The following is a 27,018-nucleotide window of genomic DNA, read 5'->3' as shown; positions in this document are numbered from 1 at the left end:
CAGCAGCGGAGAAGACGGAAGCAACTCATGGCTTCCAGTGTCATATACAGGGCATTGGGGGAGGGGAGAAAAATACTGGCACTGGTGGAGACAGGAGGAGGGGAGAAGGAAGCCTGCCGGTCAGATAGAAATAAGTATATGTGCCACTTCTTCTGCAGCAGAGGCAAGGAGGGCAGCGGGGCTCATCCCAGCCTCATGCAGGCTGATTAATTAAACTATTTGTGCAATTACTACTCCATCATCCTTCTGGGATCTCCTCGTGGTGTGAAAGTAGAAGTAGAGATAATCTGCAGTTGTATTCTGAATACCTGGCAGATATACCACCTGGAAATTAAAATCCATAAGTCTGGTGATCCATTTGGCTGTTCTTGGGGTTGCTCAACATGATCCCCAAGTAGTAAATAAAGCAGATAGAGTTTTATGGTCTGATTGTAAAGTGAATATTCTGCCCCTCAAGTAAGTCCTGAAGTGCCTCACTGCCCAGAAATATGCCAAAGCTTTTTTTCCCCAATGACATAATACATCTTCTCTGATGCAGTAAGCACTCTGGAAGCAAAAGCAACCATAACTTCCCTGTCCAGTTTTTTTCTGGGTTAATACAGCACCCAAACCATATTCAGAAGCACAAGTGGTTACAATAGTATGCCTGTTGGTGTCAAAAGAAATCAGAGCAGGCTTTTTAGCAATGGCCAATTTGATAGTCTGAAAACTAGCCTTGCAAGATGCGTCCCAGTTAAATGCTACATTCTTTTTAAAAAGAAATTGCAATGAAGCAACTTTTGAGACAAATTGTCTAACAAATTTAGAATAATACTCACTGTTCTGAAAATGATCAAAGTGTATCCTTGTTGTGTGGCTCTGGTGGTTCCCGAATAGCTTTCACCAAATTTGTTTTGGGATATACACCACTCTGAGATATTGTGTGTCCCAAGTACATCACCAAGTGTGTGCAAAACTCAAATTCCTCTGCAGAGATAGTAAGTCTCTAAGTTGTTTTCTAAAGACTTCTGTCAGTTTAGCACGAATTGCTGCTCAATGGTTTTGCCATACACTAAAATGTTATCCTGAAAGTAAGTGATGCCATCCGTAGTCCCAAAAATTGCATGCATCATTCATTGAAATACCAAAGCTGCAGAGACTAATCCAAAGGGCAGTCTTTTGTATTGAAAAAGACCATCTGGGGTAATGAAGGTTGTGTATTTGCGAGAACATCTGAGCAGAGGAATTTGATGATAGACCAAAGACAAGTCCATAGTTATGAGTTATGAGGACTTTTTCAGAGTAAGGAGCATTACATTGATATTGGGTAATTGATGACAATCCACTACCATATTGGAGTTCACCTCTTAAATCTATACACATTCAAAGTGTACCATTTGATTTCCTCACAAGAACAATGGGAGAGACCCATTCTGATGAATCAACAGGCTCTATGATGTCAGCATGCTATAGTCTTAAGAACTCCTCTCTAAGTTGTTGGTGCCGTGCTATGGGTATGTTCCTCACTTTGTGTTGTACAGGTATTGCATTTGCCTTCTTCTGAGTTTTATGTTTGAAATGTATGGCAGTACCAAGAGTATTAGTAAAAATGTCAGAGAAAGCAGCATATGGATGCTCCATCATCTCTAATACAGATCCCATGCAGTTTGGGTCTGGCACTATCCGTAGAGCTATCTGATGTTTCCAGCCCAATCTTGAGATTCCTTTTTGTGACACATACACTTTCCCTGCTGCAGTATGTCCTTTGTATCCAGGACAGCAGTCAAGTATCCATTTATGGCTATAGGGGAACTTCCATATCCCCATGGGTGGATGTCTGAAGGCTGCAAGATGTAGTAAGGAGTTTCTTGTAAAGTAAATGGGAAATGAGAATGTGCAGAGAACCAGAATCAGCCATCGTCCATGGCCACTAAGCTTAACTTGACAGTGTGAATGAATAAACTTTCTTACGATCATAGATCAGACAGTATAACAAAAAACATTACATAAGACTAGAGCGTGTAATACAAACAATGTAGCAAAGCCTAGCCACATTGAAAGTGATCACTTTGTAAAAGTTAGATAACAAAAACTCTAAATAAAATTCATCAGAGTGACCTGGAAACTTCCCCAAAAGAGGAGAAATTAGTTTTAAACGAGCATCACTATAAAATCTACAGTATAAAATAACATGAGGGGTAGCTTCTACGGCACCCATGCCACAGAGGCAAATCCTTAAGTTAAACGGAATCCCTTTATATCTACCATCCCTAACAGCCATCAGAAGGGCACTTAGGTGGGCAAAAGTAAATGGATGCCTAAATTTAGGGATAAGAATATTATCTAAATATGCTGCCGGTTTGGAATTAAAAAGTTGTTTCCCCAGATAGATACCACTCCTTAGACAGGCTGTGTCCACTTGTAATTCTGTATCGGCAGTACGCTGCTTAATAACCTGCCAGACCTAATCATGTCCTAATCTAAGAATTTCCTCATGGGAGAACCCAAACTGAAGAAGTTTATTCTTAACCAAGGTCTTCCACTTATGATTAAAGTCATCAATCATTACTAAGGAAGCCAGGCTTACATTGGCAAAAACCAGTTTTAACCAAAACTTTATAATACAGGTCCAGTAACCCGATTCAACCCTAGTGAGACCTACCTCTCATCTGGTAAGAGAACTGGGAACGCAGGAGAGAACTTGAATAATAGCTCTAATAAGTTTAGACTGTACAGCTTCCAGCAGGCCAAAATTACTAGGAGGCCCCAATTGGGCACCATAAAAAAATAAGGGATAAACTTTAGCGACAAATAACTTAATCGCCGCTGGGATAAATGAGGCCCCTCTCATAAAATGGAGTAATTTTCTTTTATTTGTAGAAATTTGAGCATTTTGTATAGACAAATTTAAGTGTGTGTTTCGCGAGCCAGAAGACTGGAAAACAACACCAAGATATTTAAACGGGTTGACTTGCTCGATATTGTGCCTCTGCATAACCCAATTGTGATATCTTGGATGTTTGGCGAACACTAAGATTTTTGTTTTGTGATCATTGTCCTCCATGGATTCCTCCCTACAGAAATCATATACTATACCAAGGGCGCGTTTTAATCCTAGGGGAGTCTGAGTCATGATAGCCGTATCATCTGTGTATAGAAGAATGGGGATATGTCTATCGGCCAGTTTTGGAGAGTGAATGACAGGAGTTGAAAGACAGGACACTACAGAATTAATATAGATGTTAAACAAAATAGGTGCTAGTATGCAGCCCTGTCTTACTCTAAAGGTGGAGAACTTGACAGTGTGGAGAAGCAGGCTCTGAGTCTGTCACACTTAAAATGCTGTCAGGAAGTGGTTCATTCCTATAACATGCTATCACACAAGGGTCAGCAGTCCTGCTACTGCCTTCTTGAGCAGCGCTGTCACCAGGAACTTTCCCAGATAGCAGGCTTTACCATGGGTTTACTGCGAGTTTGAAGCTGCCCAAAAAAACCGATGCAAAAAGTGGATTTTATTTTACCCCAAGCATAAGTTGAGCTAGGCTCTAAGACACAATGAAAAACCCAAATCGTGTGTGATGTGCTCCCTAATATCTCACACAGACTTCAGCACAAATCCAGCTGATGTGCGAACACACACCCTCCATTCCAAGCTAAAAGCCCCATCCGGAAATGCTCCAGGTGATTTAGAGCCCTACAGTGGCACAGGGGATCTGCACTGCCTGTGTCACACTGTGGGACATAAAAGTCTCTGAAACTTAGTACGGCAGTTCACACAATCATGAACTGGTTAGGACAAACGTCCTACCCAGCTTTGGGAGCTGTGTGCACTACTGATTCTTGGCTGTGTGTGAGTTAAAAGGTAGGTCAAAGGAAGGGAAAGTGATCGTGTGGGAGGTGGGTGCAAGCACTGTTACCCAGCATATTATCAAGGTAGGAGGAGATGTTTCTGAAGTCTGTGCCCGTCTCCCAGACAATCACTTTCCTCTCCTCCAACCTAGCTTTTAATGCTTGTCCTACCCAGTTTGTGAGAGTATGAAATTCTGCCTCAGTGAGTCACAACTAACCTGTTCCAATGGGATGTTGCATGACTAACTTTAGTCAGATTGAGGCCACAATGCATGAAATGGCAATCACATAGGAAAGAAAAAGAAACTGAGCTTCAGTTCAGATGAAGGCCCAGATTGCCATTAGCTCAGCCCAGATCAAATTAAATTTAGTTGAGATCAAATCCCTTGAAACTATAGTTGATTGATATCTAGTTGGTTAGATATCACAATAAACCTAAGTTCCCTTGTTACCCTTGGGGCTAACTGTAGCAGGATTGGAACTATTAGCCTGAGATACATTAGCTATTTGTCTTGTGCCATTATTACACTGTCTTCCAGCCACTAGGGATAGTTCTCAAATAGAGGGCACTTCCTTTGAAAGGGAGAGAATTCCTTTCCTTTTTTTATAGCACTTGTTATACCATTAGTGTCCACTAGATGCCCTCCTGCATTGTATTTAAAAGAAAATAAGACTGATTCAGAAATTAAATCTGATATAGTACAATCTCTGATCTTTTAAGCTTCATTGTATTGACACAACACTCTGTGTGTGTGTGTGTGTGTGTGTGTGTGTGTGTGTGTGTGTGTGTGTGTGTTCTGCCAGTGTATGTGTGGCTAAAGAGCAACAGTTTAGTAGCTGGGATGTGGCCAGTAAAAGAGAGACAAAAGTCTTCGTTTTCTACCTGGCTAAGGGGCTTCAAGCACATTCTTTTTGCTTTGGAAAGAAGCAATGTTGTTTTCAAGATTGGCAGTGAATATCTGGGTCTTTGCCTTATTCCCTATACTCAGCTTGTATATTTGTAAAAAGATGCCACAAAAATGCCATAAGTCTTCAATAGTCTTTCCTCACAAGCAAACAAATTCTGTAATTCTTGAAACTTCCTAACGTTCACAGAATTGGGGAGCAGTGTTCCCTCTAAGGTGTGCGCACGTGCACACGCTCACAAGTTTTTTGATGTCCACTCAGTTAATTTTAGTTCCCGCTCAGGTTGACTCAGGAAGCCCCCCCCCCCCGCCCTCTGAATGCACATGTGCACACACTGCCTTGATACTGCCGCCCAGAACAAAATTCATTCCGCACACAGGTGAAAAAAATTAGAGAGAACACTGATGGGGAGCTATAGAAAAATTTCCTGTGACTCCATTGCTATATTATTCATTTTTGACGTTTCTGTGATAACCTGTGTATTTTGTTTGTGCATCACCATAACTTTTGACTTTCACCTTCAATTTGGACTTGGTGAGAGCAAGGCTGGATTGAGGTTTTGAGAGGCCTAGGGCTAATAGCAAAGAACAGCTATATTGGGGCTATATTTTAACGAAAGGCGGTATAAAAATGCAAAAAATAAAAATAAAATAAAAATAAAATAAACAGCTGCAATGGACAGTCTAAATTTCCAGAATGAAAGGCCCAAAGTAAGGCATAAAATTTTGAGAGCCTTAGGCTTTAGCTTTATTAGCTTGTGGGTTAATCCAGCCCTGGGCAGGAATCTCATTCAATAAGGCAGGATAGCCTTGTAGAGCAATGTGTCTAGGTTAGATTTGCATCAGTAGCTTGACAAAATCAGCCTTTCTCAGCAGCACAATTCATTGCACAATCCTTGACTGTTTAGGCATCCTACAATCTCAATCAGCTATGTGGCTAACATACCATATCTTCTAATTAAATCATGCCATGTATCAGATGGCTGGTGTTTCATTCTAAAAAGCAGGTGACATTCTCATCATACTATCTGTGTGTTTGCCTTCCTGCAATGATACTGCTACATGCCTCCTTTTGTCATTGATTGCACAATAACAAGGGGAATGGATGCTTAAAGGGCATTGGAAGTGAAAAGGTTTGTGGGTGCTTCTGCCTGCCAAGAAGGTGATTTTTACAGCCATGCCATGTGGCTGAAAACTGCATCAAAAGAGCATTTATTTCTTTATTTCCACCCCACCTTTAATTATTAATACTATACTATCAGGGTAACTTACAGTAGATACAAGTAAAGATAATAAACAAACACTGGGGCTATTCTCGCGATCAGGCAAAATCGGGCTAGGGGAGCCTAGCCCGATTTTGCCTGATTGTGTAAACCACCTGGCTCGCAGGCGAGCCGGGTGGTTTACAAGCGGCTAGCCCACTTTAGTGGCACTCTCCTTAGCCTGGGTTTGCGGAGCAAGCATTCCGCAAACCCGGGCTGCCTGATCGTGAGTAGCCACAGCTACGCGCTGCAGCTACTCGTGAGTAGACCCCAGAGGGGAGGCGAAAAGCCGCCTCCTGGTTCTGGGGGTCTCCCCAGTATGCCCTGCGCATTCACGCAGGGCATACTGGAGCTTCCAGGGGCCACATGGCCCCTGAGCTCCCCAGCCCCCACCAGCTCCGTCACGGAGCCGGCAATCGTGTGAGCAGCCGATCTGGCCGCGCAGGGCTCCCTCGCTGCTTGTGTGCGGGGAGAGTGGGCTTAGCCCGCTCTCTCCGCGCACCCTGCTAAACCGGGTCTCACCGATCGTGAGACCCGGCTCACTCTTAAACACAGTGGCTGACATCCTGACTAATGAAGCACACACATAAAGAGAGACTGCGGGGACATGATGGGGACCCCACTCAACTTCTCTGGTCTTGACATGTGTGTGCTGTTGTGCAAGCAGGTGAAATGTCCCTGCTCTACCCACATTCTGGAAGCACTCTAGAAGAGAGGAAACATGTCACTGACCCTTGGCAGAGATGCACCTAGGTAATTTTGGAGCCCGGACTTAAAGGCCTTTGGAAGGCCCCCCTCCCCTGCAAATTAAATATTATCCTGCTCCACTGGGTGACCACACCACCCAGGACAGACTAAAGAGGATCTGGAGGCCCTGGACTGTGGCCCTGATGTCCAGGGGTAAGAGTGCCTCTGACCGTCAGCAATGTCTTTCCTCTCTTCCAGATTGCTTTCAGAGCTCAGCTGCAGTGGGGGCATTTTGCCCACTTGAACTAGCGTGTATGCATGGAGGAACTGGGAGAGCTGCCTGTGGGCCCCCATTACCTTCCCACCATCTCTCTTTATATGTGTACTTTTAAAGGATGTACAAGCATAAACCACCAGATTAAAAAGCAGAGCAGCATATAAAATTCATTCCAACTAGTGCTAAAAATTGTGGTGGAGTTCCCTGAGGAAAGCATTCCACAAACGGGCACCAAACCTAAAAGTGCCACCTGCCCAGTTGTCACCCATTTCACTTCCGGTGGCATCTGAAGAAAGACTTGTGTCAATTATCTTAACACATGAGCAGATACATGCAGGAGGAGGTGTCCCTTGAGGCACCTAGGTGGTCCCAAGCTATCTAGAGTGATGACAGACTGACATACAATGAACCTATGACAGTCTTGTCCCCAACTACTCACCTAATCAGCAGTGGCAAGGTTTCTGCAAGGTTTCTTCTCTCTTGTTTTAACCATTTCTTGCCACACTTCTGCAGGCAGCAGCGGTGTCAGCATCTTTTTTTGCTCTAGAATGAGACAGTAAATGACTCCATGTTGACACAGAGTCATTTATTGCCTCTAGAAAGAGGTATAAAAGTTAACTACCATCAGCAGCAGCTGGTTGTGGGAGCACTCAGTGCTTCAAGCACTCCTAAACCCACCACTTCCCACAGATGCACAAAGAAGAAATGTTTTTAAGCAAAAGAAACACCACCACCACCATTAACAAGGCTAAGCCTCCTGCCCCCCAAACCAAGCAATTAAAATGTTTTGTGGGTGGCTACATTTGGGAGGCTTAATTAATTAAGCTGACCTATGATAACGTTCCAAACACCAAATCCTTGATGGGGATCTGTAAGATCTGTAAATGGAGCAGGGGGTTCTTTCTTGTAGTAGGCTCTGTTTCTAAGGAAGAAAGAATTAGAAAGTGGCCGTGCATCCATTTGGTGTTGATTTACTAAGCCTAAAGCCCTGCAGCAGGGCCAGCCCAAAGAAAAGGAGCTGCTATTAATTCCAAGTGAGCCATCTTACAGGGGTGCTTTCCAGATTAACCTTTACCGCAGTGTCACCACGGATCTGCAAAATTTATTTATTTATTTAGTTAGTTAGTTAGATTTATATGTCACCCTACTCCCATAAGACTCAGAGTGGCTTACAAGCAATAACATACATAGCAACACAATTCTATAAAATACATCTTACATAACATCATAACCCCAACCCCATACAGTACTCATTCCGCATGACACAGTAACCATGGATTACAAGATCACTCTACGACCAGCTATCTCAGCGACCGAACACCCGACAGAACATTTCAGTCTTACATGCCTTACAGAAAGCCAACAGATCATAGAGAGCTCTGATATTATCTGGGAGACCGTTCCATAGAGCCGGGGCCACCACTGAGAAGGCCCTGGCTCTTGTTGATTGCAGTTTAATATCCCTAGGGCCCAGGATCACCAAGGTATTACTTGTGGCCAATCTCAGGACCCGGCGAGGGACATATCGAAGAAGGCGGTCCTGGAGGTATCGAGGGCCCATACCATTAAAGGCTTTAAATGTTATTTTAATACCTTAAACGCAACCTGGGACTCAACCGGCAACCAGTGCAGCTGAACGAGCAAATGTGTCACATGTGCTCACCAAGGCGCCTTAGTAAGGACCTTGGCTGCTGCATTCTGCACCAGTTGCAATCTCCGAGTTAGGCGCAGTGGCAGCCCCACTTAAAGCGAGTTGCAGTAATCTAACCTGGAAGTGACCGTCGCATGGATCACTGTGGCCAAATCCGGAGGGGACAGAAGGGGCTAGCCACCGTATTTGGCATAACTGAAAAAAGGCCTTTCGAGCGACCTCCATGATCTGAGCCTCCATATTCAAAGAGGCATCAAGAATCACACCCAGACTCTTCACTGTAGGCTGAGGTATCAAACAAGCACAATCAAGGGTCAGTAATTAGAAACTCCCCCCACCCCGACCTCTTCGGACCCAGCCACAGAACTTCAGTCTTATCTGGATTAAGCTGTAGGCGATTTTGCTTCAGGAAGTCTATGACCACCTCCAAGCACCTGGTCAGCTGGGCTATGGTATCCTCAGCCCTGCCATCCATCAGCAGAAAAAGCTGGGTGTCATCCACATATTGATGGCACCCTAGCCCAAAACTCCTCATCAGCTTTGCTAAAGGCCGCATATTGAACAGCAAGGGCGAGAGAAAAGCCCCCTGGGGGATGCCACATGTTAATACACGACGTGAAGACTTCTCATCGCCCATTGCTACTCTATATCCCCAGTCTTGTATGTTGGAAGTTCTCTGTGGTGAGAGAATCCCTTTCTCAATATAGCAGAGTGCACAGAGGCACAAACACAGCAGTAGATTAGTTAGGCATGCGTGTGTGCTGAGAGTAAAGTAACTTGGAGCCAATTCATAGTTTCAAATCAATATAAAAGGCATTTATTAAGGAACTCCATTCTAGATAGGAAAGTGAGGATTTAGGATCTCTAATCTATCTATCTAAATGGATGCAGATGGATTCACCATCTTCTCTGCACATATGGTGCAGGGCAAGAGACTTGCCATGTTGCAAGGTCAACAGCCAGGTAGCAAGAGAGGAGGAGGAGGAAGGAAGTCCCTGAGATTAGCAATCTACATTTCAAAGGGATAGCATCAGAGCAGCGGGAAGTGATGACCAAATGTCTTTGACCTTCTAGCCCTCTGACTTACTAGTCTGTCCTCCACTGTCTGAGGCATGAGACAGCGCAAAGTCCTTTAACTTTCCAACATTGTAGGAAAGAACATAGACACAACACCTCGAATCCCAGCATAAGCTACGCAGTGGATCAGAATATCATAGTCTACAGTGTTGAACACTGCTGTGAGATCTAACAGCAACAGCAGTGCCGACCCTCCCCTATCAAGCTGGCGATGGAGATCATCAGCCAGGGCAACAAGGACCATTTCGACCCCACGCCCAGGCCAAAACCCAGACTGGAAGAGATCAGGAATCGCTGCATCCTCCAAAAACGTCTGAAGTTATACTGCTACTTCTCGCTCTATCACTTTACCTTAAAAAGGCAAATTAGATACCGGGTGGTAGTTAGCTGGCTCTGAGACATCCAATTATGGCTTCTTCAAAAGTGGCCTAACCAATGCCTCCTTCAGTTCTCCTGGAAAAATCCCCATCTCCAAGGAAAGATTGATAATATTCCCAAGGGAGGTCTACAATACCTCCTGGGCAGCCTTCACCAGCCAGGAGGAGCAAGGATCTAGGGGACACATGATAGGCCTTATAGTCATCAAAATGTTTTCAACATTGGCCTCCGAAAGTTGGTTAAAATTCTCCAAAACTGGCCAGGTAGATGACCATGGAACCTCCAATTCCTCAATTGCATCAGAAGTAAGGGGGAGGTCTCGGAGGAGCAACAAGATTTTATCCACAAAAAAGCCCTTAAAAACCTCACAGTCAATACCCAATTCTCTAACTTCATGATCTGTACCAGAAAAATTTGTCAGAGATCGAACTCTCTCAAATACTTTAGCCAGCTGTGAGCTTGCGGATGCGATGGCTGCCCCCCAAAACCCTTTTTTCACGTCCCTCACCGCTAAATGGACGTCCGTACTTCCTGTGTTGTGACACCGCAGTCCCTGCACTAGCAGCAAGGTGCCATTCACATTTCCAATGCCTTCTTTCAAATTTTATTGCCACGTTACAGTCTTATAACATCGCATGTGCTGTGCAAATAAATAGCTATATTTCCCCATTGTGGAGTTTTCACAAGTGTGCTCCCCGCCTGCTGGTGGCTTTGCACAATGTGCTCTGCCCAACACCAAAGCATTTTACCACTGTTGAGTGGGTAATCTGGAAAGCGCCCAGCATATAAACTTGGACCTGCATAACTGACGGACCAACCAGGCTTAATGAAGCCTACCTGGTGCAAAAGGGGTGGTGGTGCTGTTGAGCACCTGGCAGGTGGGTGGCATTCAGTTGGGTTCATCAAAGCTTGTATAGTTGTATAGACCTGTCTCAGTTCATTTCCAAACAGTACTCCAGCACACATCATGCAGGTCAGGTTTGCACAATCTATGACCCACCAAGCCAAACCCAGCCCACCAGCCATGTCCTATGGCTTGCCAGGTCCTTGACAGCCTTCCTGGTCTGGCACATCTCAGGCAGGTAGGGTAGGAAAATCTGGAGGTTTATTGTGCCCCTGGTGAGCTGCCATGTATGGCTAGTGACTGAGTTCAGCTGAGGCATCACAAACTATACAGGCCTAACCTAAATGGAAGAGTGATGTTTGCCTTCTTGTCCCTCTTCTGCTTCTTGTGCCAAAACAAAGAAAAGCCATAATAATTTGGAAAGTTCAAAACTAGGTCCAAAGAAATGTCAAATCCATTATTGCTTTAGAACCCTTTGAATTATCTTGAACACCAACAAAAAACCTCTTTGAATTGTATTGTGGTCTTGCTTGGCAGTGGCTGGTCAGGAGATAGACCTACCTACCTACCTACCTACCTACCGTGTATAGCACCCGACTCCAAAGGCTCTAGTTTATTGGAAATCCCTTTCAGGTCTTTGCCAAGTGTCTGGCTTGCAGGTGCTGCTCTGATTGATTTCTACCCCATTTACTTGGAAGAATCCAGATGGCTGTTTTTATCATGCCTTGGAACTTCCACATTATTTGGAAAGCCTAGGGGTCAAGAATTTCCCCTGACTCTACAGAGACCCAAGCCATTCAAACAGGAAGTCATCAGCTGTGTCTTACTGGAAACTTGCAGTATGAAATCAATGTGAAATCCTTATGCTTCCCACACTTCAATCCTCCTAATTCTAGCTTTCCATGAGGCATCAGGGGATTTTTGGACTTTATCTGTGGTGTTTTGTTTTTAGACTTTGACATTATGACACTGTTAAGCATGCTGTCCTTATTTCTGGTTTGTAAGCCATCTGGGATGAGACAGTTATGACTCAACTCAAGCTGAGTTAGCTTCATTTGATGTGAGCCAAGGGATCAGAAATGCAGTTTCTGGACCTTATTTCCTGTCTTTGTAACCATAGATATGTACGGCTTCCAACTTGGCAAACTTTGAAATAGTATATTCTTTTGCTATACTTTCACCTTTAAGTCTGTTATGTCTACTTTGACCCGGTGTAGACTTAATATGGTCTGATCTCTTACCCATAGTTAGAAAACCAAGGATGTCTGTGGTTATTTACACTCCTTACCCTTTCTCCGCCTCCTCTTACATGCAACTTTTTTTTTTTTTGGCTATTTCTTTTGTTGGAGTGAAACAATGAGGCTCTACACACGATCTGTGTGTAGAGCCTGCAGGGCTTCTGTGGGGGGAGCAGGCTTGACCTGCTCTCCCCGCAGATGATCCAGCACCAAGCCCTGGGCAGCTGGATCGGCCACCCACACGACTACCAGCTCCATCACAGAGCTGGTAAGGGCGGTGGGGATCAGGGGCTGCCCGGCACCCAGAGGTCCCAGCATGGCATGTTGGGGAGACCCCCATGCCGAGAGAGGCTTGTTGTAGCCTCCTGGTTGGGGGTCTACTCATGAGTCGCCACAGCGCGGAGCTGTGCCATGGCAACTCACAATCCGCTAAACAGGGTTAGCATAGCGCTCGCTCCGCTAACCTTGTTTAAGCGGGGGGAGGGTACTTTCTGTGGTTTGCTGCTGGGATCCACATGGCTCCCGTTGCAGCACATGACTGCAGAAAAGCAGGCTAGGCTTGCTTAGCCCACTCTCCTGCAGTGGTGAGAATCACCTTATTGGCTAGTATTTCATGTTCATTAACCTTAATGCCAACCATACTTATCTGCGATCCAGAATTTGCATCTATGATCTAAACCATGCTTGCTTGCAAACTCTGACTGGCTCTACCTCTGATCACCATTAAGATCAGTGTATCATATGTAATGTTAACCAAGATTAGGTCCAAAAGGGGATTAAGGATTTCTCTCTAGTATCTAGTACAGCTTACCTGTGCCCTGACATCATAATGTTCTACATGTCCTTGCCCCTAACATGCATCATTAGTTGCTGCTGCTGCAGCTGGAGAAAAGAAACACAGAAGAGCATAATATCAAGATGTAGTTTGTGTGAGGTATTACAGAAGGAGAGGCAGATACGTGGCTGCCATCTGCAATTTTAATGTCTACTTTGGCTCTTGGTGAGGACAGCAGATTTGTCAAGGATTACATAGCTGAAGCACCCTCCATCCTGGGAACACAGGAGAAAGCAAGGGCCAAGTCAGTGCTTCAAGACTCTACATCCTTCTCCAGGTGTTGGACAGCTTTCAGTGCTGTACTCCCACCACAATATTTACCTTCAAGTAAGGATATTTAGGACTTGGTTAAAGGTAAAGGTGAAGAGTGCCATCGAGTCAGAGCCCTGTAGTTGTCTTTGGTAGAATACAGGAGGGGTTTACCATTGCCTCCTCCCGTGCAGTGTGAGATTATGCCTTTCAGCATCTTTCCTATATCACTGCTAGGTGTTTCCCATAGTGCTAGATGTTTCCCATAGGTGTTTCCCATAGTCTAGGAAACATACCAGCAGGGATTCGAACCAGCAACCTCTGGCTTGCTAATCAAGTCATTTCCCTGCTGCACCATTATGTGGCTAGGACTTGGTTAGGGGAAAGAAAACATATATGGGAACGTCTGATGTGAAATCAAAATGGTTAAGCAGAGATATCCATCCCAGAACACATCATGAAATTATTTTTAAAACTTAGAGAGTTATCAAATTTATTAGAACTGATAATAAAATTCTGAATATGTAGCTTCATGCCACTGCTCTTTAAAAAAAAAAACTGTAAGCATTTTCTGCTGATAGGGAGGCAAATCCATTCATCATTTGATTTGACAGCCAACCTTCAGTCTCATCTGTCTGAGCATGGGCTAGAGAGGGAACAAATGCTGGCTGGCTGGCTTCTTGCTTTCATTTATCACTGCCAATCCCTCTTCCCAGAATCTGCCTCTGTCTTGGGAAATTGCCTCATGAAGCTACGTCAAAAGTGAAGCACTCAGCTTTTCTTCTTGGCTTTCTCTTAAACATTCCCCCAAATTTCCCCTGCAAAAGGTAAGGGCGGCAACTCAACGTATCTGGCACATCCCATTCACTTAAGAGAAATTCACGAAAACAATGGCAGGAAACGCTGAAGGGTGGGAAACAATAAATGGGAGCACACAGTCCATGGATCGAGAAGTTTCCTGATTGGCTTGATCTGCAGTGGACAAGAGCACTTGGAATAACCTTGGAATTTATTACCCCAATGGGATGAAACAGCCTTTTGTCAAGCAGAATTTGACACATGGTACTTTGTGTAATGAAAAGCTTGTTGTGCAAACAAAATCTCTAAGGAAAAATCAGGTTAGCAGAAGGGAAGCAGGATGCTACTGTTGATACTCTGGGCTTTTCTTTGTAGGTCCGTGGAATGGATGACTCCATATATTTGCATGTGCGAGAGACACACCCTCATCACAGACTTTTCTCCTTTTAACTACTTATATCACTGAACTGTTTTGCATACTGTTGCTAATGGTCATTATTTTGCAAGTACACCTTAATGACTAACTGATTATTGTTTAATTACTGGTGTCACTGCATTCTGGCAGCTAACCAGTGTCAGCAGCTGAAAATTCAGAGGTGGCTCAGCAAAATATTTTGCTCTTGATGCCACTCCAGTTCTTCCCATGGCATATCTGCCTCCTCTATTAATCAAGAGACTGTGTCCTCTCATTCCACAGCTGACCACCCGGTGATTCCACCCAATTCTGCCCTTAGTCAGCCCTAGTTCCTTCGGATTCCTTCCCTGCCTCTTCTACACCCTCTCATCTTCCTTTCTAAGAACAAGTCTTTTTCATCTCAGAAGTTGGCAGCCTTCATTTTTTATTCATAAATTCCCAGAACAGCATTACCAGTATCAATTTATAAAAAGTCATGTCAAAATATTTATATTAAAGAGACTAAATCCCACATCATTTGACACTCCCGGCACACCTGCTGTTTTGTGTTCTTTATCTTATATATAGCAAACTGAGGGAAGTGACTGTGCATATTTCTTCATGCTTGTGGGTGCTTAGGATAAAGTGAGGAAATGTGGAGTGAGGCTCATGTAATTACTAAAATTAAAATAGGGTACCTCAGATTTTGCCACCTAACGACTTAGCAGGGAAATGTTTGACTAACAAGCAGAAGGTTGCCGGTTTGAATCCCCGCTGGTACTATATCAGGCAGCAGTGATATAGGAAGATGCTGAAAGGCATCTTCTCATACTGCGCCGGAGGAGGCAATGGTAAACCCCTACCAAAAGAAAACCACGGGGCTCTGTGGGCGCCAGGAGTTGAAATCGACTTGACGGCACACTTTACTTTACCTTAGATTTGCAGATCACATTCCATCTTTACCTTCATGGATGGATATCTCACATCAGATGGGCAGCCTTTGTGACATCTGTGATGTGTGGGGCAGCCTGATCCACCAGACCAGTGTATGGTTTAGCTGCAAATATAGCACAGTGACCTGGAGGGCTTTGTGATGCAGAGTACCCTTCATGCCAGTGTGACCCAGTGGCTGAGATTAGCCAGCAGCCGCAGGTTCCTTTCAAGAGTACACTTGGTAGCAGTCCTGTGTGGGCCACTCACACAACTGTGAAACAGCCCTTAAGCCTCCTTTCTCTCATATACAACTCCTAGTATTTATGTGTAAAGACTTCCACCCATGTGGCTCCACTTCCTGGAACGCCTACCAACCATACAAGCCACTGATCTCTGAAGAAGCTGAGTGCCATTTGTATGGTTTGTAAGCACACTAGGAAGCTGAACCATCAGGCAAGGAGTTTATACATACTTGGTGATCTGTGTGAAAGTGGCCACAGAGAAAGTGGCAACCATACAAGTGAAAGTCGGTGTAAAGGAGGCTAGTGTGTAAGTGCTCTTGAGCATACACACCATTTTGTTTCACTGTGCTTGCATAAAATCAATGCGGAAATGAAGAGTACATTGATATAATAGCCAAGGTCAATGTTTTACATATTTATTTACATATCAATATAAATGTTTCCAGGGCAGCTTAGAAGTGAAATCAATAAAATGCAATACAAAAAACATTGAAACAAAGTACACACAAAAAGGACAGGTGAATGCCAGAGCCAAAGTAGCTGCTACACAGGATGTTAGGTGGGGCACAGCTACTCACAGAGGCTTAAAGGTGCTGGCAATTATTTTCAATTATTTTATACACACACACCCCAAAGTGGGTTATGGCCCAAGATGAATCTGAGATTCCCGCCTTGGTGTGATTTCACACAATCATGCTAATGTTGGTAACCCACATTAAACCTAGATTTAAGCAATTGTGTGAACCGGGCCATATTTTTTAAAACCAAAAAAAGCTCTCAAAGCTATTTACAAAACTAAAGGAATTAGAAGGTGGCTTCCTGTCCAAAAGCGTCTCACAGTCTAAAAAGAAATACAAGAGAGGCACCACAACAGCCAGTGGAGAGATTCTTTGGTGGGTTGATTAGGGACTATTGCCATCCCTCTGCTAAATATAAAAAAGCCACTATTTTAAAAGGTTAGCAGGGGTTCTTGATTGTATTAAGTGGTAGTGAGGTAGTGAATGATGCATTACTTCCTGAAGTGTGTGTGTCTCCGCGGGTACATGCGTGCCTGTGTACATATAAATCCCTGGTGGTTGCTTTTGTGTGGCTATAATTATGCAATAAAAGTCAGCTGAAGTTTTTATCACAGATAAAAGAAATGTAAAAGTCATGTGCTTTGGGTGAGTGCTGAGAACACCCTTCAACACTTCAAGGGTGTTATTTTTAAAAGGCTTTGTTTTTAAGCCCTGAAATATAATACTCTCATAGAAAATACAAAGACGTTGATAAGTTCAGTCACTTGTGTTGATGTTCTCGAGGAAGGAATGAAAATTACACAAAGTAGTGTCTCTCAAGTCATAAGGTTTATATGGACCAAAGCCATTTTAAACAAGAAGTAGGTCCTGTGTACACAATCCTTTATCACAAGATAAAAACCTGAATTAATGTTTTCATAATTTTGTATACTTTTGTAGACTGCCCTGGTTAATATTAACATTTATTAGTAAATGATGGGAAAGGAGTTACATTTCAGTCCTTTAAATTGTGGAAGATGCTTGGAAATAAAATTTAGTAGTATATTTCAAACAAACGTTATAAGGTTTGTTCCAGATACATAAATGTGTAACCTAGTAAATGTTGCAATTTACTGGAAAATGATGGAAATGAGGATGAAAATTAGTCATCATTCAAAAGAACTTGGTGATTCTTGAGGTTTAGAAATAACAGTCAGAATCTATTATATATTTTGTAGATGCCTACAAAATCCCATCCTGCCCTGTCCTGTGAGATCTTCTCAGGTCATCCTTTTTTTGATCCCTGGACTCAGAGAGGTTTGTAGTACTAGGGCCTGTGGAAAGGCTTTCTCTGTTGCTGCCCCTTCACTTTGGAATTCTCCCCCCCCCCCCCGCCCTCGATTCGGTCTGCCTTTAAGCCTTTTTATTGAAGACTTCTTTTCCACCAGACATTTGCCATTTAAATCTTTCTTTCTTTCTTTCTTTCTTTCTTTCTTTCTTTCTTTCTTTCTTTCTTTCTTTCTTTCTTTCTTTCTGTCTTTCTTTCTCTTGGATGCTGTTCTTGTTTTGTACACCACTCTGAGTCTGTGGATTGGGCGGTATATTACATCTTTAAATAAATAAATAAATAAATAAATAAATAAATAAATAAATCCTACAAATACCGAATTTTGTCAATTCTGCCACTAAAATTAAATCCTGAACGCACTACTTTTAACACTGGGATGTGCTCAAGGAAAGATTTTAGTATTTTGGTGTGTGTGTAGAATGGGTGTCTCCTAAATTTCATATAGCATTTTTAGTAGAATTAATTAGTGATGTGCACAGAAATGCAGAAGTGCAGTTCGATGCTGGCGGGGGTGCCTCTTTAAGGGCAGGGGAGGGTGTACTTACCCCTCCCACTGCTTTCCCCCCATTTTTAGCAAAATCCATGGGGCAACAGTGTACCTCCCTGCTGCCCTTTCCACCGTTCTTGGCTGGAAGTGGCCGGAAGTACGCCTGTGCATGTGCCTATCATGCATGCGCACGTTGCATGCGCAACATGTATGTGCACATGTCACGTGTGTGGCTGGCACACGCACAGGCAATACTTGCAGCCAAGAACGGGGGAAGGGGCGGCAGGAAGATATGCTGCTGCCCCATGGATTTTGCTAAAAATGGAGCGCCGGTGGGGGGAAAGCAGCAGGAAGGGTAAGTGCACCCTCCCCCACCCTTAAAGAGGCACCCCGCCGGCATCGAACCTTTGAGCCAGTGCCACCTTTGAACCGGTTCAGAGACCTTTAGAATGGCCTCTGGACCGGTTCGTGCACATCTCTGGTATTAATCCAATAAGCAGCTTACCATTAGGTAATATTGCAATTTTTTTTCATCCTACAAGAAGTTGTTTGTTTTAACAACTTCTCTTTAGGGACATGTTCTTAGGGACATGTTCTTAGGTACATGTTCTTGGGTACAATTCTCTTTAGATACATGTTCTTTAGGTACATGTTCTTCTCTTTAGGTGCATGTTCTCTTTAGGTGCATGCACACATTTCCCTGGCAGAGCAAAAACACTTTCCCACTGGCTGAGATGATTATGACTTCAATGCTTCTCAACCTCCCTGCTGCCTTCTAATCTCTGTGGGAAGACTGACTGAGTTGTGTGGATTTGTTTTTCACTAATAACTGAAAAAGGATTTGTAAAAGGAAATTCAGGGATTTCTTTTTCACTTCAAATTTTCCTGAATTTTCAGGAAATTCAGGAAATCTGCCATTTGTGGATTCCTGCATGATCGATCACAAGTTTCTTTACTGGCAATTAAGATTATGTTGGAGTAGAGATAAGTGGGGTGAAGACCACAAGCTTCATTAGTATTAGGGCTGGTTCTATCACTCAAAAATATTTCCCCTCCCAAAAAATATTGCCCTCTTACATGGCATGCTAGTATAGGGGAAAATATTTTTCATTTTTCTCCCTTTATAAAAAGGGGGGGGGTGACTGTATAAAGTAAGGGCAGGGCTGAACAGTACCTGTTTCCTGCTCTTTTTGTCTTTCAACCTAGAGAAGAATTTCTGTCAGGGCTGGTGAAATCTGCCCCTCCCCCATCTGGGAAGGAGAAATCCCTTGAAAATAAAGGGTAACCATTGTTACACAAATGATTTAACTCATGTCTCTGAGGTAAATAGGAAAACAGGCTCAATCACATAGGCCTTGGCACCTTAGCTGTGACAGTGGCCTCTTCCTTCGTTTTACCTCAGAACTGCTAGTGTTCCTATTTGACTTTTACTGTTGGAGATGGAGTTCCAGTGCATCGACCTTTTGCACCGACTATCCTAATGGCCACTCGGGGCATTGGGAGCAGAGGTCGTTAGTGAGGGCCTCCTTACCTGTCCCTGCTTTACCTCTACTCTTTGTACCTTGCCTTGACTCCTCAGATATTTCCTATGGGGAATCAGTCCACTTCCTTTCCTCACTTATCCATTATGTAGCTTTTAGACAGGACTAGGTCTTTACTTTCCAGAATGTACTTCACCAGTAAGCCAATTTAGTTTAGATTGTTACTACATTCTCCATGCGTGTTCTTTAGATGACTGCAGCAACAGAACTCTGCGCTCTACTCTGTAACTGGAGTGGGTAGCTTCCTTTGTTGGCACTTTGAAAGACAAAATCCAACATTTACAACCCTCCAACCTTGTACCTCATAAGCTGCTAAGTTCCTTATAAGGACCCGAGGGCCTAGGATGTTCAACAACTGCATGATAGGCAAACACCCAACAGGTATACGTTTACCTACCGTAAGAGGATGGAAGCAGAACCTGTTGGTATTTGGCCTGTACTTCAGCTGCAGAGCAGCCAGAAATTCAACTGGTGAAGTTCCCATCTTCAGATGCTCAGGGAAGCTACATCTAATAAGTTTCTGCCTACCATCCAGCTGTTAAACAGAGAGCTCCAGGCCTGAAAAAGACCAAAAAAGAAGAAGAAGGAAGCAGGCACTGTTCATCCCCCTTCTCCTCATGATGTTTCTATGGTAAAAAGACCAAAGAAGAAGAAAAAGCAGGAAACAGGCACTGTTAACCCACCCCCCCTTCTCTACATACTGACCCCTCCTTTTTTTAAGGTGGAGAAAAAATCCAATAAAACTATTTTCTCCTTATGCCATGTAAGAAGATGGTTTTTGGGAGAGGGGAGTTTTTGAGTTATATAACCAGTTCTTATACTAACCTTGTGGTCTTCACCCCACTCATCTCCACTCCTATGAAATTGTTCACACACCCCTTCTGCACACGGTTGCTCCATTCTAAAAGAGAGAGAGAGAGGAAGGAAAATTAAATAAATAAAAATATACATAAAAATACAATATTGGAAGATAATGAAGATGTTATAATGTATTTGTACTGACATTGAAATGGTCCTGACACACAATCAGGGATTTCTCACTGAACAACTTTTCTCACTGCATCTACCCAAGCTTTCTGTCACTTCTTCTCTTTAGGTACATGTGCAAATATTTTTCCCAGTGTGCTTTTTGTTGTGCTTTAGCATATTGGTACTATACACCACTTGTAGCTTCTGGATTTTTCAAAATCACAGCAGGGGTTGGTCAGATTACTGCAGGAAGCCTCACTCTCCATATTTGGAATAATCTGGCCTCAAAGCAAGTCAGCAGCAATGATGTCACATCAGGGCCAGTGTGGCTGCTGCCTGTTTTGGGGTGTATGGCCAAATCTCAAAGGAATCTCAAGCCTTGATTTGAGCTGCATATGAACAGATTTCAACCCCCACCCGCCAAAAAAAAAAAAAAATCAACATCACAGCTCCACAAAACATGCTACCAAGCAGGGAAATGTGAGGGATGGGGGGATGATTCTTGCTGCTCTCTCCTTCCTCCAAAAGGACTTTTTGACTTCAGAAATATGTCCTTGAGGGATGCACAGCCCACAAGTCAAACTGTCCTTTAGGAGGGAGGAAAGCACAGTAAAAATCTCTCCACACTCTCCTCCACTTCCATTTCCCTGTCCAGCCACACTCTGTGTGGAGCTGCTTTCCTGAGCTTTCCACCAACACAGCTCCTGTGATGCAGTTCTAACACTGAACGAAATGTCAGCCAGAGTGTTGTACTGTGAGCTGTCTGAAGGTGAAGTATGTTGAGGTGCAGATGCTCTCCCTGAAAATCAGAGATCTATCACCTGTTTTCTGAGGTTCTGTCTGCTTCCAGAATGCTCTGTTTGTATATTTGTAAATAAAACAAATATTACAAAGACACCATAAGTCTCCTTAAAGAGACAAGTATTACAAAGACACCATAGGTCTTTAGTCCTATCATCTAAAGCAAACAGAATCCTTTAGTATTACTACTAGCAATTTTCAGCACTTGTGCAAGAAGTGAGCACAACTATGAGGCTATTCACATGAGGAGCCCAAACCAGGCTAGGGCAGCCGAGGCTGGGTTGGGCTGCTCGTGTGGAGTGCTGGGATCACTCCCAATCCCTGTGTTTCTGCCCCCGCCAGCCAGACTTTTAAAACCGGATCACGAGAACCATTGCCACCGGGTTAAAAGGCTGCCCCCCCCCCCGGCCCGCTACCATTTCCAGCAGCAAGCTGCAGGGGAGGAGCGGCCACACACTAATAATAATGTGGACACATATCCTCCTGCTCCCAGCTTTTGCCTTCGCTGCACTGCCACTTGTGAAAGCAAGCGGCACGTAGGGATGTGTGCTGAACCGGTGGTTCCGCTGGTTCAAAGGCAGCGGGGGGTTTCCCTTTAAGAGCAGGGAGGATGCATTTACCCCTCCCACCACTTTCCCCCCACCGGGGTCCATGTTTCTTAATGCCCATCAGGGTGGCAGTGTACCTCCCTGCCGCCCAGTTGCTCTCGTCTTCCAGATATGACCAGAAGTTGCCAGCGCACCTGCGAGCACCGGCACAGGCGCACACATGTCAGGCACACGCATGTCTTTGCCGGCATGTGCAGGTGTGTCGGCGACTTCCAGTCCTATCCAGAAGATGAGGGCAACGGAGAGGCAGGGAGGTATGCTGCCGCCCCGATGGGCATTAAGAAATACCGGACACCGGCAGGGGGAAAGTGGTGGAAGGGGTAAGTGTACCCTCCCCCACTCTTAAAGGGAGACCCCCACTGCCTCCAAGCCTCCCTGCCATGATTCCGTGCACATCCCTAGCGGCACAGAGAAGGCAAAGACTCCACCACTGGTCTGCTGGGGAAGGCAGGTGAGCTTCTGTCTTGACCTCAGTGAGCAATGGCATGAGTTCGTGTGCATGACCTCTGTATATAAACAGTGGCACTCTTGGCAGTTTCTCATCCTTAACTGCCCCTTTTGGCTTTGGGGGACATCCAAAATCAGGAATCTAAAATGAGAGTAGATAGACTGGGCTATCTACTCTCCAGTGAAAATGTATGAGGATGTCTCTAGTGATAGGTTGATAGAACAGAGCTGATACGGCATGATAAGGAGCTACTGGGCCATGATAGGTGTTGGGAATGTTGCTTTTTATAAAAGGCAAGTGCCCTGTAGAAGATAGAAATCAAAGTTATGCTGCAGAAATCTCATGGATAAGTATTCTGCCAGCTCATGTTTATGTAGTACAAAGGAAGCACAAATGGGTCTCTCTTGAAAGCATCTTCTGACAAAGGAAAACTACCAGAGGTGAGGTTTGCTCTGTGCAACTGCATGGTGTGGCACACAACTACCCCCTGAAAGCCAAGCCTCTCTGGCTTGCTAGGAGGGAATTCTGCCCCTTGCCATGCTTCCAGCTTCTGAGCGAATCCAGTCAGTGCAACCTGAAAGCAACAGCAGCATTAGAGTTGGGTGCATCCAAAGGATGAGCAGTGACAATAACTATTCTGAGAGTGAGCTTTTCATACATTATCCTTTTCCAAAGAAAGAAAAGGGTGAATCCCTCTTACTTATGGAAGCACTCCACACAATTAGTGTGAAGCACCAGGAGGGTTCGTGCGGGGAGAGTGGGTTGCTCATTGCTGGGTGGCCGGATCAGCTGCCCAGACGAGTGGCTGCTCCAGTCGGGCGCTCCCACGCCCAGCTGTGGCTCCGTTGGGAGCTCCAGAGATCAGGGGAAGGGGAGTGCTGCCGTGTGGCACTCCGGCCCCCTGAACCCCAGGAAGGCACCATGCCTTCCTGGGGTCCTCCTTCCCCTCTCCCCCCCCCACCCCGAGTGTGACAGCCATGGCTGCAAGCAGCTTAGGCTCTCACACGAGGGGTTGTCAGGCTTGCTAGCCGCCATGGAACCACTGCACCCGCCCGCGAGCCCGGTGGTTCCGACGATCACTGAAAACCAGGCTGGGCTCCCCTTGCCCTGTTTTCAGTGATCATCAGAATAGCTTCATGGTCTCCTAACTGGGATTTTGTATCCAGACTTGATGCTCACGTCAAGTAACATCTGGGTTTCACTTTCAATTAGAACAGCAACAAAGAGCTGATACTTTTTGAAATATTCATCACATTTCACCATTTTTGCACAACCATCTTCTATTCACTAAGATTGTTGATTTGGGGGTCAGTATTCTGTGTCCCACATTGTTTAGTTGTTATCATGAAGTATTAATGGTGTTATTTCACTGACTGAGGATGCAGTCCCAAGAGACTGAATTTGAAATAAATTTCTAAAACCAATATGACTTACAAGTAAGGGTTTTAGGATCAAAATCAAGGTTGACATGATGAGGAAAATTATTCAAAGTAGTCTCATTGGAATTAAAAGGACAAGTTGGGCAATGCTAAAAGCCCCAAGTTAGGGCTTTTTTCTGGTATAAAACTTTCTTAATGCAGCTAAGGCTGAAATTCTATGCACGCTTACTTGCAAGTCTCACTGCGTTCTGTGGGACTTTTCTGAATATGCAGGTTTAGGGTCAGGATATACAAACAATAATGGCTATATTATTATAGCTATATTAGTACCACAAATGCAATCTGGTTTATAGTCATTTCTAATCCCCAGGAAACCTCAGAACTATATTTAAGTTTTGTGAGGCACACTAGAAATTGCTAACAGAATTCTGGACATTCTCGCTAAGCTACAATTCCCAGAATTCCTTGGGGGAAGCCATTACAGGCAAAGTAGTATAAATCCCATATCAGTTTGTTTGCAGATAGGCCCTATGATAGATTCATTCTAAAACTAGGATGTAAAATCAGAGTACTACCAATGAATTTGTTTTGTATGTGCTCATTGGCATATATGTTAAAGAAAAAATGCTGGCTAATTTTCATGTTATCGTTTTGTTTTCAAAACCAAATTAGAAACGCATGCAAGCTCCACCTCTTTTTTGAAGCAGATTATCTTCATCAACTGAAAGGAGTTGCTTATCCTAATGAGCTGTTGCTTACATCCAAAAGCAACACTAAAGGCTGACCTCCACATTTGGTGTGCTCTCCATGTCAAAGGGCATTTAGCTTTTGCTAGTATTTCTTTAAGAAGCATGGAAAGTGCTGCCTTTTTCTCTACTTCTCCTCTGACCCTCCGAAACAGCAGCAATGGACACAGAGGGAGGGAGACAACAAAAGAAAGAATGAGCAAGGAGAGTCTGCTTTACAGATGCCTTTTTGAATTGCAAGCACTCTGTTTCTATTTATCTTCAAATTGTCTCTTTATTTAAGTTTTCTTTCAACATGAGTTCTATTTAGGACCTGAGCAACATGCGAAGCATTCTTTTTACCTATTGTTCTATCTCGTGCACCTTATAATACTTAAATTACACAGGTAATTGGGATATCCATGATCAATATCCTGACTTTAGGGGAAGAATGCAGGCATGTAGGGGGTTGCAAATTTCATTGGAACATCTGTGCTGGGAGAAGAGGGTGTTTAACCTGTGGAGGAAAGCAGTGGGGGTGGGAGGAGGATATTGATCACAAAAACAGTCCACAAGGAAAACACCCCTCTGCACATTCTGCTGCTTCTGTCAGATGTGTGCCCACACCCAAGCCTGCATTTTCAATCATCATCATCATCCCAGTGGTAATTGGCACCCTAGGTGCAATTCCAAAACAACTTGAAGAGCACCTCAACACCATAGGGGCCACAGAAATCACCAGCAGCCAATTACAAAAAGCAGCTTTACTGGGAACAGCCTATATGTTGTGATGTTATCTATAATAACCAACAGTATTGATGATAAAAATTCAGCCATCCCAGGTCTTTGGGAAGGACTCGATGTCTGGATAAAACAAACCAGTCAATAGCAACTGTCTGACTGTGTAAACAAGAAATAATAATATAGCCAGGAGACTGATGGTGGATCTCCTGACATCCTACGTAGCTTGCCCCCAATGTGTTCCTAGTTCCACACCTAAACTTGTATAATGCGAGTTTGTGAAACATGTGTATCAAGTTATACTCATCAAGGAGTTTGAGTTGGCTGTACCTCCCTGATGAGCATGTGCTTCATGGCAAAACTAGGTTTAGTGCTGTGTACCACTTTAAGTGGCGCAGCGAGGAAATTCTTGATTAACAAGTAGAAGGTTGCCGGTTCAAATCCCCGCTGGTATCTTTCCCATATCTTTCCCAGGTATCTATGGGAAACACCTATATCAGGCAGCAGCGATATAGGAAGATGCTGAAAGGTGTGGGAGGAGGCAATGGTAAAACCCTCCTATATTCTACCAAAGAAAACCACAGGGCTCTGTGGGCACCAGGAGTCGAAATTGACTTGAGGGCACACTTTACCTTTAATGTGTGAAATGGTCCTTTATCATGGCAATATAGGGCTATGGACACTGTCATAAGCACAGAATGTGGTTCAGTGTGCTAGCACTCAGTACATTGCCTTATTGTAGCATACTGAATTCACATATTGTGCTCATGGTCCTGATTACAAATGCTCTGGCTAAATATACACCTCTTAATCCTGCTGACGAGTGCTTCCCCCACTCTTCTTTAGAAAAATAAGCTTTTAAATTGCCACTATGTTGCACTGCAGATCCAGAATGACTTTTTGGAAAAAGCTAACTTGTGTTGCGCATTCCTCGCATATACCAAAGGCATATGATGCAAATTCCTTAAAATGATTTCTACTTCCTGCTGCGTCTTACTCTATTTATAGCATATCCACAACAAAGCACTAGGCCCTCAATGTGTTACACTATACAGTTTCCCCCCACCCCAAGACAGTAGAATTTCTAAGTGATATCAAAACTGCAGCAAATACAATTTGATACAGGAGATGAATATCTGTTTTTCAAAAATAATTTATTAGCTAGTTTTAATTTTCCATGGATATATCCTTTCAGGCTTGCTTGGAAAAAATTAAAAGATTATAAGAAGGGGGCAGGGATGAGGGTAAATACAATTCATTATGTCCTTCCAGTTGCAGAGGAGCAACAGCAAGAGAGAAGGCATGCCCTGCCCTCACCTCTTGACTGTGAGCTCCCTAGAGGCATCTGGTGGGCCGCTGTGTGAAGCAGGATGCTGGACTAGATGGGACTTGGGCCTGATCCAGCGAGGCTGTTCATATGTTCTTCAGTTCTTAGAACAGCTAAGATACATATATTTCCCCCTAAGGGCTGAATTCCGAAAATTGCATTGCAGATTAAGTGCGGTATACCAAGTGTATTCCCAACTGTGATTTAGTACCCATTGTTCAGCTTTAAAGAGAGTGGTAATGAGCAGTCTGTACTAATTAATAATAATTAGAAACTAATGATGACTATATCAATGATCTATATTAATATAGATTGCATTAATTACATTAATTTGATCTGGAACTCAGCAATAGCCTTGTGCCTGATGTATTCCCAGTGTGGTCTTCGAAGCTGAACAGGCTCCCCACTTCTCTATGACAACCAATTCGGGATGTTCACGGAACTGGCGGGGGTGGCTTGTGGGTGGAGGGGGATACCTTTAAGGGCAGGGGAGGGTGATCTTACCCCTCCTGCCACGTTTCCCCCTCCGGCACCGATGTGCACACACCC

At 44.0% G+C, this 27,018-nt stretch overlaps 1 protein-coding gene and 1 long non-coding RNA gene across 7 annotated transcripts in view; one reads left to right on the top strand and one right to left on the bottom strand.

The window, feature by feature from the left end:
* The window catches only part of PALM2AKAP2 (PALM2 and AKAP2 fusion), a 392,130-nt gene that overhangs the window by 132,255 nt on the left and 232,857 nt on the right, over positions 1-27,018 (top strand). The window lies entirely within an intron of this gene.
* On the bottom strand, positions 17,502-20,818 carry LOC128342266 (uncharacterized). The gene is made up of 4 exons (XR_008314877.1): positions 20,475-20,818; positions 20,297-20,372; positions 19,869-20,029; positions 17,502-17,704 (listed from the first exon to the last, which is right to left on the bottom strand). It is a non-coding gene; the product is annotated as an uncharacterized LOC128342266 (long non-coding RNA).

The sequence above is a fragment of the Hemicordylus capensis genome, chromosome 2 (assembly GCF_027244095.1).
Source record: "Hemicordylus capensis ecotype Gifberg chromosome 2, rHemCap1.1.pri, whole genome shotgun sequence".
Classification (NCBI taxonomy): domain Eukaryota; kingdom Metazoa; phylum Chordata; class Lepidosauria; order Squamata; family Cordylidae; genus Hemicordylus; species Hemicordylus capensis.
The sequence above is the reverse complement of the archived record's forward strand: the minus strand, read 5'-3'. Positions and strand labels throughout refer to the sequence as shown.